Source organism: Myodes glareolus, chromosome 2 (assembly GCF_982192425.1).
Source record: "Myodes glareolus chromosome 2, mMyoGla1.1, whole genome shotgun sequence".
Taxonomy (NCBI): Eukaryota; Metazoa; Chordata; class Mammalia; order Rodentia; family Cricetidae; genus Myodes; species Myodes glareolus.
In genome coordinates, this window is record NC_142027.1 from 32,785,875 (window position 1) to 32,808,285 (window position 22,411).

The window sequence follows — 22,411 nt, forward strand, 5'->3', positions numbered from 1 at the left end:
CCAGATTGTTCTCTGGACAGAGGAGAGGGTGCCTGAATCGGCCTTGGCCCATAACCATACTGATGAATATTTTGCTTATCACCATAGATCCTTCATCTGGCGATGGATGGAGATAGAGACAGAGACCCACACTGGAACACTGGACTTAACTACCTAGGTCCAAACGAGAAGCAGAAGGAAAGAGAACATGAGCAAAGAAGGCAAGACCAGAAGGAACCTTCATCCGAGGATGGATGGCGATACAGATGGAGAGCCACATTGGAGCACTGGACTGAGCCCCCCAAGGTCCAAATGAGGAGGAGAAGGACGAAGAAAATGAAAAACTAAATAAGGACTGAGAGAGATGCTATCACCCACTGATTCAAGGGGACGGATCTAATGAGAGTTTACCAAGGCCAGTTGGACTGGGACTGAACGAGGACGTGATCCAACCAGATTCTCTGAATGTGGCCGGATTCTCTGAATGTGGCTGGCCCGGAGTCTTTCTGAAAAGCCATTGACAATGACATTGGGACTTTTTTCCTCTGCATATACTGAATTTTTGGGATCCAGTCTGCTTGGAGACTCACCTTCCTGGACCTGGAGGAAGGGGGGAGGAACTTGAACTTACCACAGGGCAGGAAACTCTGACTGCTCTTAGGGATGGAGAGGGAGGAGGAGAGGGAGTGGGGGGAGTGGGAGGGTGTTGGGAGGAGGGGCGGAAATGGAAACTTTTATAATTTAATAAAATTACTTTGTCAAAAAAAATCTACCAGTGTGTCAAGCTTGGTTTATCACCTGAATTTTTCCCATCAATAACTTAGAAATGGCTAAAAGTAAAATAAGAGCTTAATTGTGACTTAAGAATGTTATTTATAAAATCCAGTATTTTCTTTTCATCTAATTTAGTCTATTTCTTATAATAAGAATATTGCAAGTATAAGTATTCTGGTGGAGATACTTAGGTCCATTATTTTTCTTTATTAGAATATACCTTTAAAACTGCAAATTCAAAATACAATAGTGTGAAATGAAAAGCACACAAAAGCTGGAGGGTTGGGAATTGAACATACTCTAAAAGTTGCATATTATTGTTCACATGTATCTAGATCTGATATTACCCTATATGGGTACCACTTAGGACAAAATACTGTACTTAAAAACATCAGAACAGGTGTACCTTTCACAGAATATGTGTTAGGTGTATCAAAATTTTCAGGTCCATATACTGGTTCATATTGTGCTGCTGCTGTTTAGTTCAGATTTTCAAAGAATAGATGTCACAAGCACTTTCTGAGATCAGAAATTCTAATCTACTTCTTAATTTTTACTATTTCTAAATTAAAAGAAGTGATCATTTGGAAATTTATTTAAATATTTTGTTTGGGGATTTAACAGTCAAAAAACAGTATTTATTTCTATTTCTATGATTTGTAGGAAAAGTGCGCTTCACTCTTTGAAGAAGCAGCATCCTTCACTGTGTCAGAATTTCCCAGTGCTCCACAGTAAATAGAAATTGTCATTCAATTAATAAAATGTGTAAAGAAGCATAAAATTGTAAAAGTTACCACATAATGTATGAGTCCCCTGACTTATTCTAGTGTTCTCCACAGAATTTAGAATGATGAGCTTCTTATTTTCTTCATGTCACTTTTGGAGACTTTTGTTGGTATTTTATTCTCTGTTACATTTTTCCTAGTTATTCATTCTTTGCAGTTAAAGTTGGGAAGAAAATGCTCTCTTCCCCTGACTTCTGGTGAGATGCCTCTCAAGTTCTGCAGAGTTGGCACTTTTTCTGACTGGATTTGTAGGTAATGGAAGCAATTTTGTAAATGTATCTCTTGTATTAAAGCACACTTTCTGAAAGGAAGAAATTCGGTTTTGTAATTTATAGACACTTCTTAAGGTTTAGGCCACCGTAGTTGGGAAGCATTAGGGTAGATACCTATTACCCAAAACATCTCTTTAAATACAATACTCTTAGAGAAATTACATACACATATTTAAATTAAATGCATTTATATAATAATGGTGATTGTCATTTCCTGGCTAGAATTGTCATTAAATTTTATATGAAAATTGAAACACATACTTCAGTCAGATGATTTGAATTCAAAATATATGTTTCTAGTAATAAAAGGAATAAAAAGAAAAGCAGCTCCATTCTATCTTCAGCCCTTCAGGGTTATAAACCCAAAGGAAACAAATTATTCTGTGTATTCTAGTGGGATCAGCAGTCACCTCTTAGATCATGCGGGTTTTCCAATGATTTTCACACAATCAGAGATAAAAGCCTAAAGTCCTCAAGATTTGAGTCATCAAGTTGTTAGCTAAAGAGAAGCCTTTATTAGTCTTACTTCCCTATTTTTCCATTCCTTAGAAAATTTTCAACAGCTTTTCTTCTGGTGGTTGGCTCTCTTGAGCCTTGCTCGTTCTGCAGTACCGTCTTAAATGATGCCTAATTTACAATTGGAGGGACATAATTGGTTCAGTCACAAGACATAAAGTCCCTGTTTTACAAAGCTACTTACTTAGCTATCCATTTTCAAGACACCCTCCCCACTAAAGAATTATCATAAACATGCATGCTTAGGAAATCACAATATGTATAAAACAATGTATACCATATTATTCCAAGTTCAGATACAATTTAATCTAAGTTACCTAATTCATAAGATAATTGGTTTATATTTCAAATATTGATTTTTGTTTATGTTTGGGTGTATGTGTGTGTCTGTAAGAGTGAATGCAGTTTGTGTGCCAGTACCCATGCAAGACAGAATGTGTGTTCTGTTCTCTTGAAGCCAAAATTATAGGTGATTGTTGTTAAGAACCAAACTTCATCCTCTGAAAGAGCAGGAAATGTTAACTTTGAGCAATCTCTCCAGTTCCTAATAATAATATTTAAAAAAATACATACAAATATATACCTCCCAAAGATGGTATCATGGATAAAGCACTTGCTGTTCTTGCAGAGGACCTGGGTTCTATCCCAGTATAGTTCACAGTTTCCATAATTCCACTTTCAGAGGGACCAGCTCCCTCTTCTAATCTTCAAGGGCACAGAGTTCACATGTGGTACACACTCATATATGCATTTAGACAAAATACTTATCCATGTACAATAAAATAAAAAAAAACTATTTTTATTCTCCAAACAAATATTCAAATAATATATGGGAGTTATATATCAGATAAGGCATCTGTTTTATGTTATGTTAGAGTAATGAAAAATAAAATATGTTCAATTGAACAATTCAGTGAAATCCAGAAGTACTCAAGAATATCTTTAGGAGTTTGATGTTTAGAATCTTGTAGCTCTGAGGATAAAGTTTTGGCATGCAATGGTAGAATAATAGTAAGATAAATACAAATGATACATGCTTATTAGAGACTGACAACTTAGTTCTAATAGCTCAGACAGAAAGAAAAGTGGCAAAAGATTTTTAATTACGGATATCAAGTTAGAGTGATGAATTTTAATCTACAGAAACAAAACCACTAAAAAAATGTAATTGTAAAACGCAGAGTGCAGACAGAATATTTATGAAATGTGGTCATATTGGGAAGAGAGAAAAGGCAATGAGTGACTCTCTTAGTTGTCTATGTTCAACCTCATCTTCAGGGTCCCAGCATGAACGTAAGATTTAAATGGATAAGATACAGAGATTGTGGCACAGAGAAAAAAATTGCAAAAATAAACATCCTCACCAAGATGTGCTCTGCACCTACCATTGTTTCTGGTCCAATATCATCTCTAGGATCTCCTGATTCTTGTGAAGATTCACAAGATTATCACAAGATTATCAGGAGACAAATTCTGCCTCTGCCTGCCTCCAGAGTTTTAGAATTGGACAGATAACCAAAGAAGAGGAAACAAATGTCACTTTAGAATTTATATTAATAAATTTGAAATGTATATTAATAAATTCCTACACAGCATAAGAGCTAGACACTTCTATTTCTCCACTCTTTTTTTTTTATCACATCTTAAAATGAAATATCTCTGTGTCTGAAACAACTACCACAAACAGACCAAAGCAGGAACAAAGATGAAAAGACATTCAGTTAGTGTTAGGTAGCCATGCAAAGAACGTATTCTCTTTTGTCTTTTAGCTATTTTTAGAAGGGTTTGCCTGTAATCCAAGCTCGTGGACAGCTGTAGAAAGAGGATAGTAGATTTGAGGCCAACCAGGACTTCATGGATAAAACCCTGTCTCAAACAAACAAAATGGAGGTTGCTTGTTCCAGCCCTTCAAAGTTGAAAAGTATTGCTGTTTAACAAGATATCCCTAAAGATGCACGATTGGCAGTTTGTGTCCTGCGGGTAACCAACAGCTGTCTGATTTGAATTAAGGCACACTCAAGTGCAGGAAATTCATGTGTGATACAGCAAAGCAAAGCAAACCGAGTCACTGTGCAGGACTAGTGAAGCAAACATACATCTACTTCCATTTCAAAAATTGTTAAACCCACAGACAAATAAAACTCCCACCCCTTATCAAAGAAGCTTTTTTTGTAGGTCAGGAAATATTTCAGAAAGACATGCATAATCAAAATGCAGAAAATAGCTGGCCCCAGTCATTACAATTACAACCTCTTTATCTAAAGCTCAGGCACCATTGAGGAAGGGACGGCAATCTGCACAGTTTTAAGAGCCAGGGGACCAGGAGGTCTGATAACATTGTGTCTTATAGGTATGATATGGAGCTGCACCCATAAAATCTGAACTGAACAACATGGTACTTTAAAATGACCTGAGCTAAATAATAAGGAAGACCCTAAGAGAGACATGCATGCATACCCATAGATAAAATCTCCTTAGAAAATTGTGAGAATGGGGGGAGGAGTGAAAAGGGGGAAGGAAAGGGATGAGGAGATCATGAGAGAATATGTGGGTGAGTTTGGGGAGGGAAGAGAGGGAGAGCAAGGAAAAGGAAATATTGATAAAGGGATCCTATGATATTAGTAAGAAACCTGTAGCTATGAAAATTCCCAGGAATCCACAAGGATGACCCCAGTTAAAACTCCTAGCAATAGTGGAGAAGCTGCCTGAACTGACCATTCCCTGTAATCAGATTATTGCCTATGCTAATTGTCATCATTGAACCCTTATCAAGTAACTGATGGAAGCAGATGAAGAGTTCCACAGCTCATCGCTGAGCCTAGCTCTTGGAGTCTAGCTGAAGAGAGAGGGAGGAGCAATGATATGAACAAAGGGGTCAAGATCTTGAAAGGAAAACCCACAGACACTGCTGTCTCAAGCTAGTGGGAGCTCACTGACTCTGGACTGAGAGCTCAGGAATCTACACAGGACTGACTAGGCTCTCTGAGTGTGGGTAACAGTTGTGTAGCTAGGGAAGTTTGTGGGGCCACTGTGGGACTATAATTTATCCCTAGAGTTTAAACTGGATTTTGGAACCCATGTCCTGTGGAGGGATACCTTGCTCAGTCTAGATACAGGTGGTATGAACTTGGTTGTGCTTCAACTTGAAGCACCAAACTTTGTTGACTCCACATAGTTGGCTTTAACTTCTGAGGAGTTGATTGGACTGGGGTGGGGGAAAGAGGGAGGCAATAGGAGAGGAGAAGGAAGAGGGAACTAGATTTGGTATGTAAAATGAAAAAAAAATGATTGTTTACAAATAAATAAAAAGTAAATTAAAAAGAAGTTACTTTTATTAGTATAAACACACTTTTTCTTTAGTCTCTCCTGTATTTCAGTTAATTTAATTATGTTCAAACAGACACTGACTCTAATACATTTGAAATTGCACAATTTTAATTGCACTATCTATGGAAATATTGATAGGAATTTGTAATATTCTGAAGTTAGTAGGCTGCTTTATTTCCACATTGTATCAAAGGAAAATCCTGATAGATAAAGTCTGTTCATTATTGAAGAGAAAGAAAGAAAGGAAATGAGGAGGGCATGACATGATTGCTCTTAAAGTATAGAGATTTTTCTTACAGATGTAAGGGAGAAAGCAGACAGGGAAAAAAGATTCCAGGTTTAAAAGGGCTACCTGACTAAACAAAATCATGAAAAAATGGATAAGGAGAGGAGGCAGAGCAAGAGAGGAGCTGCCAACCAAGAAAGGCAGTCCAGGCTAAGAGACCAAGAAATGACTTAGTCAAAGTATCTGTGATATATATGGATCAGGTTGGGGGAAGGGGAGCAGAAGCCCAGACTCTGGGAGGGAGAAGTGGGGCAGGATGAGGAGGGCTGGGAGGAGCTTCAGGTAGAGTGAGACTTGTCCTGGGTATGAGATTTAACAATTATGATGCAAAAGTGAAAATAATAATATGTTAAAGACTAAAATCTTAACAATAGGTTAGAGGTTGCAAACTTGAAGGAATCCCTGGGATTAATAGCATTAGAGGTAGCACACATGCAAACTTAATCAGATGTTGTAGTATATAAATAAATGCAAAGTGACACTAAATTTTGACAATTACTAAAGGTGTTATGTAGAAATATTATAGGTTTGAGACCATAACTTAATTTTACATACTTGCATAGCAGCAATACATGAACTTCCAGTTTTTTTATCCAGAATCACCAAAATGATATTTATATTCAATATCTAATATATTTATATTCAATACCTAAATCTTACAATTCTGTTATTATTTTATTTTTATTTAAAATATTTTAAAGCTGTAAATATGTTTTTACTATGTATTTCCTCTCGCTTAAATTCTTCTAGATTCTCTCCACCTCCCTATATAGTCAACTTTAAGGTCTTTCTCAACAAACAAACAAAAACAAAATACCACCACAAAACCCTTAAAACAAAATAAAATTTTTTAAGGAAACCAAATAAAATACCACCCCCAAAAAGAAAAAGCTCCCAACTGACACCAAATAAAAACATGAAAAAATGTAGAGTCCACTATTGTAACATGATGGGGCCGGCTTGTTGGGGTATCTTTCCCGCCCGGTACCCCATGCCAGCATGCCCCAAAGAGAAAATCACGCACAAGACTCCATAAGATTATAAGCTGTTTGGCCCATTAAGTCAGGCTTCTTGTTAACTCTTATAACTTATACTAACCCATTATTCTCATCTATGTTAGCCATAATGGCTCCGTACCTTTCTCAGCTGGGCACGTTACATGCTGCCTCTTCGGTGGTCTGCGCAGGAGTGGCTGAGGAACCTCTCTGCTTCCCAGAATTCTGTTCTCATTGCATCACCTCTACTTCCTGTCTGGTTTTCCCGCCTATACTGCCTGCCTGGCCAATCAGCGTTTTATTGAAATATGATTTACAGAATACAGACAATTCTCCCACACCACACTATATATTGGTCAACTATTCCTGAACATGACATATGCCCTGTAGTGGTTGATAGTCACAGTGTCACTCCAACAGAGAAAATTGATTTTCCCTCTCCCAGCAGGTATAAATGACAGATCAGTTGTTAACCTTTACCCTAGTGGCTAGATTTTCATTTTAAGTCTTTATCTTCTTTTCTGAAAAGACGGTAATCATGATAATTTACATCCAATCATTTACTCAACCACAAATTAACGTGTCTACAATTGTCCAGGTATGCTGATGTACCTCTCACCTCTCATCAAAGAAGTTGTATTTTGTAGCAGAGGAAGATCATTAAATAAAACCACAACTGGTCAAATGCGGAGATCTGCTGACTGTGGAGTGCCTTTCTCCAGTTAGCATATTTGCAGCAGAAAACCTGAACTGCTAAAGAAACACTGTAAAAGAATGGGACCATGGAATCTAAGACCCAGAAGACCCAGGGTATCTGCTGCAACGTAGTCTCTTTCGAAAATAAAGGAGGACACAAAGTATGTGGACATTGGGAGTGGGGTGGAGAGGTAGCAAAGAGGAGAAGAATCTGGAATCCTTGGAGAGAAGAAATAGGAGGTGAATGTGACCAACATACCTTGTATGATAGTCTCAAGGAATTAAAAGAAATTAAACAAAAATTGTCTTTTAAAAAGTATAAATGTTAGGATAATTAACTCCACTTGAAAATCTATGCCACTAAATTGTAAATTTGAAAATGTACCAAATTGAGATCATATATATGATATATATATATATATGATACCATATTGTATCATATATATATGATGTGAGATTTTCTTCTGTATGTACACACACACACACACACACACACACAAACTTAATATTCTTAAAATATGTCAGTATATGCAAAAGTCAAAATAAAAAACATTTTCTCATTTGCAGAGAGCCATTCTATGCATGATATTTAAAAATAAATTGGTGTTTCAAGGGATGATATTGATTTTAAGAATTATCTTGCCAATCAAATTGCTCTACTAATTTCTGAATTGCTTTGATGTTTAAATTTTCATTTACATAAAATATACTATAAAAATAAGTAATCATGGAAAAGGAATATGTTCTTAATATCTCTATAAATATTTTTGATTATTCAAATCTTCTACCTCTTGATGCTTCCTATTTCTCCATTTTTCTGCTTTCCTGAATCAGTCTTTAAACATTAAACTGTAAAAAAGATTTTTAAAGTTTTGGGATGACACCAGACTCTGGTTTTATAATAATAATGTAAGTTACATAATTAAGTTGTCATCCTCTCTTGAGAGAAAACTTTTCAATTTAGAAAATTGTATAAAATAAAACAGTGAAGACTTTTTATTTTAGTTTTTCTCATTAGCTGAATCAAAATGACAAACTCAAGAAGTTCAAACACTATTGAAAACAGAATCTGAAAACAGATTTCTCTGCAAAAATATATTCATTTTTAGAATACATGATAAAATATTAACAGTAAAACATGTATTCCATTTCTTAGAGTTATTAGTATAAGTATAAAGGATATATAGATAGAAGATAAATTATATAACAGATGATAGATAGATGATAGACAGATAGATGATAGACAGATTTTTAAAAAAATGCGGGTGATGGAGAAGTGGCTGAGTGGTTAAGAGAATTACTATCTTTCTAGAAGACCTGCTTTCAATAAACAGTACTCTCATATTACTACCAGTAAATCCAGTTTGAGGGATCTGATACATTCTTCTATTCTCTATGGGCACCAGGCACACATTAGATGTAAAACATACATGGGAACATAGTAACATACATAAACAAAGCCTGAAAAAGGGAATCTGAAAAACAATAGAAAATCTCTAACAAAACAAACGAGATATATGGATTTATAAGACAGAGAATTTTAATAATCATGATAAAGTTGTTCAACACTTCAAATGAAAATCACATTGAAAATAATTTTAATAGTAATAAAATAAAGAATAAAAGTCATGTGGTGGTGGTGCATGTCTTTAATCCCAGCACTTGGGAGGCAAAATCAGGCAGATCTCCTTGAGTTTGAGGCCAGCCTGGTCTTCAAGAACTAGTTTCAGGACAGACTTCAAACTACACAGATAACTCCATCTCAAAACAAAACAAAACAAAAGAATAAAACATTAATTATAGTATTTTATAATAAGTATATAATAAAAGGCTCAAGATTTACTAGGAGGAGCTAACTACAGATGAGGTCAAGAAAAATACTTCAGCTGAACTCCAGCATAAGTTATTGGACATTATCCAGTGAAAGAAAGGGAAAAAGAATTTTAAAAGGAGTAAAATAGCTTTAAAGGACTTCTAAAGTGTCATCAGATGGATCAATCTAAAGGTACAACTAAGAAAACTGACATATAAATCCACTAAGTTCAAAAAAGGCCATAAAAGAATTGTATCAATATATATTCTAAACAAATCATCAACAGACAAAGAGAAAGAAGTTTGCAAAGAATGATAGAAAGGAGATCTGCTCCTTTCAAGAGAATTGAAATAAATTGCAAGCAGATTTCTCAATGGAATCCTTGCCATTCAAAAGAGAATAGGATATTACCAGACTTTTGCAAGAGAAAGGAAATGCTAACCACATTACAGCACTTGGGCAAAACTATCCTTCAAAAATAAAGACTACTTCTGGAGAATTCAGAAAGTTTCTTGTTACTATGTTTTGTAAATGCTTACCTCTCAAAAGTAGAAATGATATCAAGATTCTGGGTAATTTTGTTACTATTAGGAAATTTGAATTGACAATAAGAAGTCACCCCCATATTGTAAAATCCCACCAATGCAGTTTTATTGCAGAATTCTATACGACTCAAAAAAAATTATTTCAATATTACTGAAAGGTAGTGGATACATAAGGCAACTTAATGTAGTTTTGATTTAGTATCAGAAAGTATAAATCTTAATGTTATTATATTTACCAGTTAAAATAGATGACCTATATGAACCTTGCAAAAATCACAATATGATATTTCCCAGTATTAGATGATTGCCTTCTTCATTCAAGGAGATTTCAATTTTCACGACCTTAAATACTAGGTCATGAAATTTTTACAGAAAGACAAGGCTTGAAGTATAAGAGTCTTTCCTACCAGAGAAAAATAAATATACAATCTGAAAAACAGTTGAGTTTGTTTGTGTCTGCTGACAACTATCTATCATGGTGGTTTAATATAAAGATACATATATTTATACATGAAATTGATAGCAAATGCATTTGTATGTGGACTTCTGAAGTATCACTTATATCAGTTTATAATTCACCTGTAACAGTCAGTTCAGCCAATGGTTTTGAGAAATTTTGATGTTGATCTTTAAATAGACATTTTATATGTTGAATTGCTATACTAATTGACTGCTAATATGCCTTCTTGTAGACAACAAGAACAAAAGAAAACCAGTGTTATAATTTATCTTTATCTACAAGGCATATGTTTGAAGATTTCCAATGGGTACATCAAAACCTGGTGTCATAACAAATCAACTGGATATGATCTAGAATCGTTCTGGTAGCAAGCCTCGAGGTAAGGTTGTGAGGGGTTAGGTGGTTATGTTAGCCTATGAGCACAGTTGGGGGGTTAATTGCTAGGCTAATTGAAGTGCAAAGACATGCCCACTATGTTGGGCACCACACCTTGGACTGGGATTCTGATTGTGTAAGTAGGAGAAAGTGATCTGAAAGAAACTTTGCTCTCTACTTCCTGACTGCAGATGCAACTTTAAGAAACTGTCATCAGCTATGATTTCTGTCTCCTTAAACTGTGATCCAAAAAAAATTATTTTTCATGGGAACTTTCTTTTATTGGTATATACGTGAATACTGATGTACGAAATGCACTTAATAAGGACTAGAACTCACATTCAGTAGGTGACTATTCGTAAGAATTAGAAGAAGATGTATTACAGAAATTTGTCCTCTGACAATGGAGCACATTAAAAAGAAACAAAGCGTTAGGGAGTGTGTCTCAGTAGCTAAAGAACTAGTTACTAAAATATGAGAATTTAAGTTCAGTTCTCTAGAAGTCATATAAATATCAAAATAAATAAGGAGGAATAGTGGTCCTGCTGTAATTCGAGTTTCAGAAGGAAGAAAGAGGGAATGCCTAGAGCTCTGAATTTAGCTGAGAGATGTTATCTTTTTGAATAAGATTAATGATTTCTGGCATTAACACTGTGCCTCAAATTATATGTACCCATACACTCACAAGAATGAACATGAAAAGATACTGACATACATACATACATTCAGCATATATAATTGAGATGGAGGATGCAAATGAAAAACAAATGATAAAATGTTAGTCCTTAGGCCACTTAAAAATAAAAATGGCCATAAAAGTTACTAATACATTTTAACGGATAGAAAAAAATAGATAAAAGTCATAAAGAGAAGGAAAAGTTAAATCTAGATTACTTCTTCCAAGAAAGCCTATAAAATTTAGTAGAAGGCATTTTACAGAAAACACAAATAGCTTAGTCAAATAAAAAATGTTTAACCCCTGTGATAACTAATAAGTTTTAAATTCAAATAACAGTGAGATAAACATTTCCCACAAGTGCGTTATCCAAGCTCACAGAAATTTATATACTAGTTATCTGTTAAGAGAGAAAAAGAGGATAGATGCTGAGATTAAACTGGTATTTTCTTGGAAAGAAAGAGGAAAGGAAGCAAGAAACTATATTAATAACTACAGTCTGAGAACAAAATGCATGTGCAATGGACGTTCTGAAAACACAGAATATAAAGAACACTGACTAACATGGGAAAATTGCATTTAATATTTGACTTCCAAAGGAGTGTATCAGCATACCCTCAGGTATAAGAGCAAAAGTGAAAGGGGTCAATGCATTCTGTAAAGATGATGAGAATTCAAAAACTCAAAAGAGGGGAGGGAAGTAGAAAACGAAACCAAGCAAAGATATTCTTATAATGTAGTGGTCTGGAAACTGAAGGAAGAAAACACAAGTCAAAGTCATATTGTAATCATGTGGACTGAAAAAAATGAGCTTTGGGAGCAAGTGGAGATGGAACACACAGCTTCTGACAAGAGAGCCATATCAGGTGGGCAGGGTTCAAATTAGATTAGGCTGAAAGTATTTTATCTTTCAATCCAAATTAATCTCTTGTCTACAAAACTACCATTTTATGGATTATGAAATCAACATTCAAAGTACACTATGAAATTACAGTATCATATACAAAAATCACAGATATATTTCAGTCTTTTCATATGAGTCAGATGAATAATAAGGGAGACAACTTATAAGTCAGTGCTATAGTGCTCTATTCTTCTAAAGACCATAAATGAAAAAGATAAAAATGCTCTTTCAAAGCATTACATTCCGGTAAATGGAAACAAAATTGCTTCAACTTTGATTTTAAAACACCATTTGCAGATGCTAGACTCTAAGCACCACATTACTGAAAAGTAGAGTGTTGAAGGGCGAGAGATGCAATCCCTCATCTGGTCTATCCCTCTATTTTGAGAGAGTAAGACACCAAATGAGTCTCCAAACATACACTCACACTAGAAGGCTAGTGTAGCTGTGGTCCTTCTGTGTATCTGTCACCCTTTTGTATTTTCAGATAAATTATTTTTGCATGGTTCTTGGAGAATGCATTTGAGATTTAATATCCTGGTTTTTATTGCATTTCTGCCTTGTGGAACCATTAAAAACACACTGTTCTCTAAATGAACAGTAGTTGCTTTAGAGCAGTCTTTGATGGATTATAACTTTGATCCCAGTGGCTACTCCTATAACGTCCACTGAAAAGCTGCCTTTCTCATCACAAAGAATTTATTTTTATTCTGAGGCATATGACTATATATGGGAGGTAACAAACTGCTCATTGTGGTAGATAACAGACCTAGGAACGTGGAAGAAATTAGTCTTATCTTAGCCTCAATAAAAGTATATACAGAGCATAATATAATAAATTTGGTGGGGGAACTGTGTATACTTAAATTAATTTGAACATTTGAAACAAGAAAATTTTAATAAATTGGATTTGAAAACAAGTGAGCTTCCCATTTGGGTTCTCTGAAGCACATTCACACAGAATTGAATGTTTCTCTGGATAAACGTGAGTGTGGGGAAAGGACAGTAGAAAAGGGGCCATAGACAAGCGAGCAGCGATTATACTGCAAAAACTTGTGAGCAATCTCCAGTGGCTCATGGTTGCAAACACCCTTACAGAGTGAGCATCCCTTAAACAGAGGAACAATACTTTCATTTGTGATTGTTTAATGTGAAATTTGGGGGCTTATCTTGCAAGATAGACGCATTTCCATCAATCAGGCTGAATTCCTTACTCAAGATCAAACATGGTTTCATCAGCATGTTCCCCTTGAAGTAACATCAGGAGGACTCACTAATTAGGAAAAGTCCAATCTTCTTCACAAAATATTCTATTTTTCTTCATAAAGTTGATAGCATTGTCATTGAACTTACATCAATGAAAAATCAGAGGCATATATAATGCCCCATGCGTTCCCGATTCAGTGAAAACCTTACATGGTAGTTCAGAACAGTCAAAGTGATTGCAAGGCAAATGTTATTCCAAGTGTAGGTGCTGGCACCAAAGAATATATATATATATATATATATACACATATGTGTGTGTGTGTGTGTGTGTCTTTTTAAAAATTCATTCATCCTGGTTTTCATAAGTGTTTGAAATGTGATTTGGACACACACACACACAACCACACCCCATAAATCTTTTATCTCCCCCTACACACTACTGTTGAAGCCCTTCTTCACAATAGTTTTTCCTCCCATTTTTATATTGTCATTTTATGAGTTTAATTAAAGTTGTTTTCATGTGCATGGATGAGCTGTTTTTTTACTGAATCATGAGCAATTAGCCATTGGATACCTGACACATTTCACTTTAATCAGTTCTCTTTGAATAAAGAAGGTATGTGATGTTTAAAAATGAAAAGTATCTGAGAAAACTATGCTGTATACATTGTGAATACAGGTGCTTCTCTGCATTAGCCAATAATTACGGAGAAATGAACAGAAGGAAAGAAAAGTAAGGACTACTCCCTGATAACTTCCTTTATGTATCAGTTCTTTATATAATGTACATTAAAGATTTAGTAAACTATATATAAATTAAAAAGTGAAATAAATTTCTGAGCTAGTTTAAAGTACTGTTTCATTTCCATGTTACTAGTAATAGCATTCATCAAATATATAATATATATATATATATGTGTGTGTGTGTACATACAAATATGTGTGTACACACACACATATATGTATGTACACACATATATATATAAATATATATAGAAAGAGGGAGAGAGAAGAGAGATAGATAGATGAGTTTTGAAATCTAAGTTAAAGAACTGAATCATAACATGCTAGTTATGAAAAGCAAACTGAAAAATTCAGATGACTTTGTCTGAGTTAAGTGGCACAACACTTTTATCCAAAACTTATATTTTTTAATAAAAGATAACATTTATTCAGTGAAATTAATTTCCTAATTTCAAATAGACTATAAATAATTGAGTGCAATTGAAGGACATATCATTTAAAATAGCAATAAAAGGATTTATAGGATCCTACAATGATACTGTCTTCCTCCTTTTTTAAGGAAGATGCACCACAGTTATACTTATAATGATCTTTGTCACGAAAAGTAGCAAAGGTACATTTTAGTAGTCAGCTCCAGGTGTATACATAACTCAGTATGTGTAACTCACGATAACTGGGGTAAACTATTGTAATTAACAAGGACAACATCTGTCTATTCCTACCCACTCTTTGTCTTCTTGGACAGAGGAAACTACTTGTTTCTAAAACTCTTTTGCCCTAAGAAAACACAGACTTTCAGGAAAGGTGACTAAACACAATTTCTAGAAAATTTATGACAATCTACAGCCCTGGTGATGTTTGGAAGCTTATAGAAGTGTCTAACCACGACCTGTGAGTTACTTGCGGTAATGACAAGTAATCCATGAGACTTAAATAAAAATTAAAATCTTAAAATATCGAGGCATTTTGATAACTTGTTTGTAACTTGACCATGTAATTTTGGAGCATATTGCTAGATGGTATTATCCTATAATATTGTCAAAGTTCAACCAACGTTGCAATTTAACTGATACTTATCATCACCTTTCCACCTTTGAATAATGACCAGCTTGCTTTGAACTGGAACTCCCTTGTGTTTTTATGACTATCCTTGGTGTATTAAGAAGTCTACTTTGATATATGTGGGAAGTTATACTTTATATAATGGTGTAGAAGTGGCTTTTAGAGGAAACTGGAAAATGACTAGTGGTCGGGAGGTTCAGAGAACACAATATATGACATTTTAATGTAGACAAGTATTTTATTTATTTTTTCATTCTCTTATGTACTATTAGGGCAATATGAATGATACTAAACATATATGGGTAGTATAAATTCAGAGCCTATGTTCAAAATTTCATGAAAGTTCTATATTAATTTTTTTTTCAGTGACCATCCATCTCTTTGGGGAATTGCTGGGCAAACATGACTATACAAGCAGTGTTATTATTGTTCTGTCCTCATAGGTAGATCAGTCTGTACAACAAGTTAATATTCAAAGTGTTCACCTGACTTTATTCTAGAGCCAGGAAAAGAAGCTTTCAGTTACCAAAGGAGATGTCTAATCTATGATCCTTTTGTTTGCCTCATTTTCTAACCTCTATGATATATGTGTATATGCATATATGTATATATGTATACATATATCCATAGTAGGTTGGACATCCTTCTTGAGAAAACTGTAATAAGTTAGTACTGGCCCCATAATCCTACTAATGTTATCACCCTGATGACATTCAATACTAATGATTATGAGGTTAATTATGCTCATCTTGCTACTGACAGTCAGGAATGGCCACCTGGCCTTTTTCTTTGTTTTGGAATTAGTAACCAACATTAGAGTATAGAAAATCTTTTCACGAAGTCTGAGACAATTGCATAGTTATTGTTCATGTTGATTGCCCCTCCTTTATGGTTTTTAACAATAAATATTTGCTTTAAGAAGCAAAGTCATCTAGAATTACAAGAGGGAATTCTATGTCAATTTAGTACAACACACCTCTTAATTGAATGTTTTACACTTCCATAGTTCTTCATGATAATTGTGCTATTGCTTCTACCAGTGACAAGTATCAGCACAGATATGTATCAGAACTACCTTCCATCCCTTTGTTTCATTGGTTCAGGTACTGAACACATTGATGGGAAAGTGCACTCCTTCAACCCATACTACCATATGCCATTTTTGTTCAGCTGAAACAATTCTAAGCTTCCTTTAACATAGCTATTTTTAGACTTATAGACAAATGTGACTCTTGGTCTTTTATTATTGAAAATGGACTCTTCTCTCATACAATATATATTAACCAATCACAATTTCAATTTCCTCCACTTCTCCTCGTTCCCTCCCACCTCACTTCTCTCCCAGATTCACTCTCCTTCTCTTTCCTTTTCAGATGAAAAGTTCACTAAAGGACTATGGATACACAGAACAAAATAAGATACCTTAAGAAAAGGCAAAAAGCCTCATATCAGGGATGTACAAAGCAACTGAAGATGAGGAACTGAGTCTCAAGAGCAGGCAAAAGAATGAGATACACACCCACTCCCACTGTTAGGAGTCTTATAAGAATACAAAGATGACAGACTAAACACACTCAGAAGACCTACTGCACACCTATGTGGATTCTGTGCTTGTTGCTTCAGTTTCTATTAGTCCATACAAGCAATACTTAATTGATGGGGAGAGGAATGTTTTCCTGGCATCCTCCGCACCCCATGATTTTAGTCTTTACTTGTGTTCATCAGGGCCCCCTGATCTCCAAGACTAGGGACTAGATGGAAGACTACAATTTAGGCTCATGTTCACCACAGAATGCCTGACTGTGGGTCTCTGCATTGATTACTATCTTCTGCTGAAGGAAGCCTCTCTAATGATCCATGAGTAGTGCAGAATATCATCAACAAACATCCCATTGGATATTTTTTTTTCTTTAAGCTCAGTCATGTTTGGTTCTACCACGTTTTTCTGGGCTAGCCATTCTCCAGTTTCTGGCCATCCAAGCAATGACAGACATGGGCTCCCTCTTGTGAAGAGGGTCTCAAGTTAAACCAGATTATGGGTGACTATTCCAACCAGTTCTGCAGCACTATTGCCCGAGCACATATTGCAGGCAGGACAGATTGTAGGTGGAGGGTTTTGTGGCTAAATTGTTGTCCAAGTCTCTCTGTGTGTAGCCTGCACAGTACCTTCTCATGCAAAAGAGCCTAGAAGTATGGTTGAATACTCCAAGCCCACACCAGTTCCAGTTCTCAACATTCAATGTGGTCTATAAAAGTTTTCCCCAGCAATGTGGCCCTGCTGTCAGTTTTTAGATGATGACCTTCTATTCTAGCATCAGTCTGGTTTCTTTAAGGATCTCCATGGGAACTCTTCCACCAGCATCTCAACTGAATGTAACCCAGTCCTAGTATTGAAAGTCTTGCTTTGCTGCAAAAGATAACTGGTTCAAACTGTGTATCTTCCATTACTAGGAATGCCCACTAAGATCACTATTTTGGAATTCCAGGAAGTTTTCACTGAACTAGGGTGCCACACCACTTCCAAGAGCCCCACAGTTTCAACTGTCTCTCCCCAAGCTCTCTTTTTCCACTCCCTCCAAAAAATTAGTAACTTTCACTCATCTTCTCTTGCCCCCAGTCAATTCACTGGGCACCGCGAGGTAATGCGACCGATCCTGGAAAAGCCAGGGGGAGCCCCGGGGAGAGTTCTCTTTTCTTCGCGAAGGACAGGGCAGCCCTGGAATGGGTTTGCCCCTAGAGAGAGGCCGAGTTGAGACTAGCTGCTCTTTTTAAAAGAGAAATATACCACGCCCCAGAGGGCTGGTATTTCAGCGGCTATTGGCTGAAGGAGCAGAAGGTACTCCCGCAGCAACTCACAGCATCTATTTTATTTTCCCTTTACCATAAAATTAATGCTTCGCCTTGTCTAGCTTTTCTCCTTACCTAGTCTCTCTAGATCTATGGGTTATAGCATGGTTGTCAGTTACTTAAATACTAATACCTGATTATAAGTAAAAACATACCATATTTGTCTCTCTGAGTCTAGGTTACCTCGTTCAGTTTGGGTTTTTTTTTTTCTAGTTCTAGCCATTTCGCTGAAAATGTCATGATGTCATTACTGGAACAATGTGGAAGAGAGGGCAGGAAAAACATCTAAGATCTGGAGGATAGGAAGAGGAGTTGTGAATTACTAACTTATGGACAAAGCACAGTCAATGAAATAATAATCTCAAAACAGCAGCCACTGCCAGCAGTGGACACACATGAGTCTGAGCCAGTTAACCCTCAATCATAGATAAATGTGGGGCCTTTGTTACCCTACCCCTCTCTGTCAAACTATGAACTACTTACGGATTCTTAGGAAGAAGTAGACACTTTCTTCTGTTATTCACCTATGGATGAGCTCATCATACTCCAGTGAGTCATAGCAAAGCTAAGATAATACAAAGACAAAAGGACTGAGAAAAAATGAACTCAGGAGAGGGCCTTGTGTGTATGAGAGAGGAGAGCAATATGAGTGGAAGGCAGTAAGGGTGACAGTGATTGGAATATACTATACCTATGAATAGAATTTTCAGAGGAAAGTATAATTTTAGAAAGTAATATAGAAGCTTAATCTGTTGATATTTGAGGTGGGATGTACAGATTAGGATTATGGGTAAGAGAGAGTGTGAGAGTAGTGCAGTCTTTTAGCAATAATACAAGAGAAGGAAGAGTGTTAGTCATGGAGGCGAAGTTAAGATATACATGCGCTGATAGTATACAGATGTTTGCCTTCCATGTGTTTTTCCTTATAGCAAAGACTATATCTAGCCTTAAATACATATTTTATTACATTAATATTGATCCTGGGATATTTGAACTCCCTGACTCTATGTTAAAATCCTTGGGGCCAGTTTTGTTTACCTCCTCTCTTTGCTGAAGATATATAACTGTTTTCCATTGGCTACCCTTTTGGCCCTTTAAAGACAAATCATAAACAATGCTAAACAGGCTTTTTGTACTTTGCACTTCACAATTGTTATTTCTTTGAGAAATGGACTATTAGAAGTTTGAATTATATTTGTCAGATAAGTTTGATATGCATATCTTATACCTCCCAGTGATTTTAGAAACTAACATAGTTAATATTTACAAGTAAAATTTAAGCAAAATTAAATCTCTGTGAAGAAAATCTTTCTTAAATGAAAAAATTCTTTTTTAAAAGAATTACAACAATAATGTAAGGAGAAGGTACAGTAACTAGCTTGCCTTTATATGTTTTGAATTTAAACTTTCTTGTTGAGATCAATCTTTTCTCTACTTGTTTTTTGTTCTTATAGTATATTCAGATCACTCATCATATATAATATTTGACTCTGAATACGGATTACTCCAGTGTTGTTCAGTAATACTTAAACATGTATGTGATCCCCTGTAGTCAAGTATTATAACTTAATCACAAAATCATTTGCTTTTCATTTTTATCTAAATAAATACCTCGCTATGTTAAAAGTACAAAGATATCTGAAACCTGTTGATCTCAACTATTTTTCTTGCTGTTTCTGAGTGTGTGTTCTTTCTCTCAAATTGTTGGTGACTGCCAACCCTCAGATCCTAAATTTTTTATGACCCCTTGCCTGCCAGAGTAAACAACTGGTTTTCCTGTGCTTGGAGCTGCTCTGGGCACGAGACCCTCATGAATTCCTGATGGCAAGGGAGTAGTTTCTGGTGAGCTTGCAACTGAAAAATCTTGAGAGCCAGGGCATGGTCATTAGTCAAGGAGAGCCCTATATATGCTGCCCTGGAACACAATAAAAGGGGAATTCTTGTTTCAAGGATGATTGTGTGTGTGTGTGTGTGTGTGTGTGTGTGTGTGTGTGTGTGTGTGTGTGTTTCAATCTCCAGTCCCTTTTCCGACTCATGAACCATTCAGTGATAGACAGGTGGTACTGTACAGGTGGACTGTACATCTAATTGCATATTTCATACCATATCATAGCTATGAAAATAGACATTAGGAAATAAGCTATGAAGAACAAATGTTTTTTGTGCTTCAAGATTCTGGGATTCTGGGATGTTTTTAAGGGTACTTAAGAAAGTAATACACATGTATACTAAGTACCATGCAATTTTCAAGAGAATAAATACCTCAAGAATATAAAAGGGTAATTTGGCTTAAACGATCAAGCAAGAAAAAAAGGAGATAATTTTTCTCACAATCTCTAATGTCGCTAAGCAAAACAAACTAAACTTGAGGAACATAAGACAAAACAAATTTTACTTATTTCTAAATAGAACATATCTCGAAGCTACCGAGAACTTTTAAACATTCAACTTATTTTCAAACATGATACATTTAAATAATTAACGTTTATGAAACAAGTAATGTACTCAAAATAGTGCCTCATGTGTGGTTCAATACTAAAGTCCAAGTACTCTAAGAAATATTAAAGATAAAATAGATATATGTAAGCTTTTCAAAATTTTAATTTATTTTATAATGATTTTATCTTCTATATCTAACAATATTATCTGCTGTTTTATGAAGAAAAAATAAAATATAAAGTAAAAGGTTGAAATACAAAACATTAATTGTATCTACAAAACAACAACATTGACTAAGGTTGAAGAGTTGCTGCTAATCAAGGGAATCATTAAAATAAGATGAACTTTTACTAGAATAATCTCCAATTTGGATTCACAGAAAGATGGTCTCTGTTCAGATCTTGACTACGCGTATCTGACATTTCAATCTAGTATGCAGCTGTTCAGCAAAATGACAGGGAGGAGCAAATGTCAGTCAATGTCTTTATGATCTATCTTCTTGTACCATGTTATTTTCTTTGTTAAAAGCAAAAGAGATTATTCTAGTTTAGTGAAGTGATAGTTTAGACTTACCCAGCCTAAGCCCTATATTAAGAACTACAGACAACTAAGAAATGATGGGAATCGGGGAAATAATCTTTCTTCGGGGAAGAACATAAGAATTTACTATCCAATACCAAATGGTGAAACTTGAAAACAGAAACATAAATAATATTATAGAGACACATGCACACACATTGCACACACACACCCACACACACACACATAAACATATATGTAAAAACAATATAAAAAGAGGCTGTGAATTTATAAAAGGAGAAAGGGGTATGCATGAAGGTGTGGAGGGAGAAATGGGAAGAAAAAACAAAAAAAATTATATTATTATCTTAAAACAAAAAATAAATAATTTTTGTTTTTAAATTGTATGTTTTTTATTTAAGTATTTTTTAATTTTGCATACTAGTCCCAGTTCCCTCTCTCTCCCCTTCTTTTACCTCCCACCTATCCCCATCCTTCTTCCCATCCACTTCTTAGAGGGAGGAGGCCTCCCTTGGGGAGTCAACCAAGATGAGGCAGGACCAAGCACCTCTCCCTATGTCAAGGCTGAGCAAGACATTCTACCATAAGGAATAGGTTCCAGAAAGCCAGTTTATGTTCCCAGAATAAATAAGTCCTGATCCCACTGCCACCATCGCCCAACAAATCAAGACATATAACTGTCACCCACATTCAGAGGTTTTAGTTCTGTCCCATTCAGGTCTGCAGCTATCAGTCCAGAGTCCATGAACTTCCAGTAGCTTGGATCACTTCTCTCTGTAGTTTTTCCAATCATGATCATGACCTCCCCTTTCTCATATGATTCCTCCTCCCTCTCTTCCCAAATTTACAGGAGCTCAGCCCAGGACTTGGCTATGGATCACTGACATAACATCTTAAAATTTGTAGAGAAATTATAGATGGATCTAGAAAAGAAGTCTGAGTGAGTTGACCCAGACCCAGAAACACAAACATGGTATGTATTCACTCATATGTGTATATTAGACATAAGCAAAGGATACCCAGGCTATAATCCATAAATCCAGAGAAACTAGGAAAACAGGGGTACCCTAAGAAGGACAAGCTTGGATGGCCCCAGGAAAGGGAAATAGTTAAGACCTCCTGGGTAAACTGGGAAGGGGAGTAGAAGAGAGGAGAGGGAATGGGTGATGG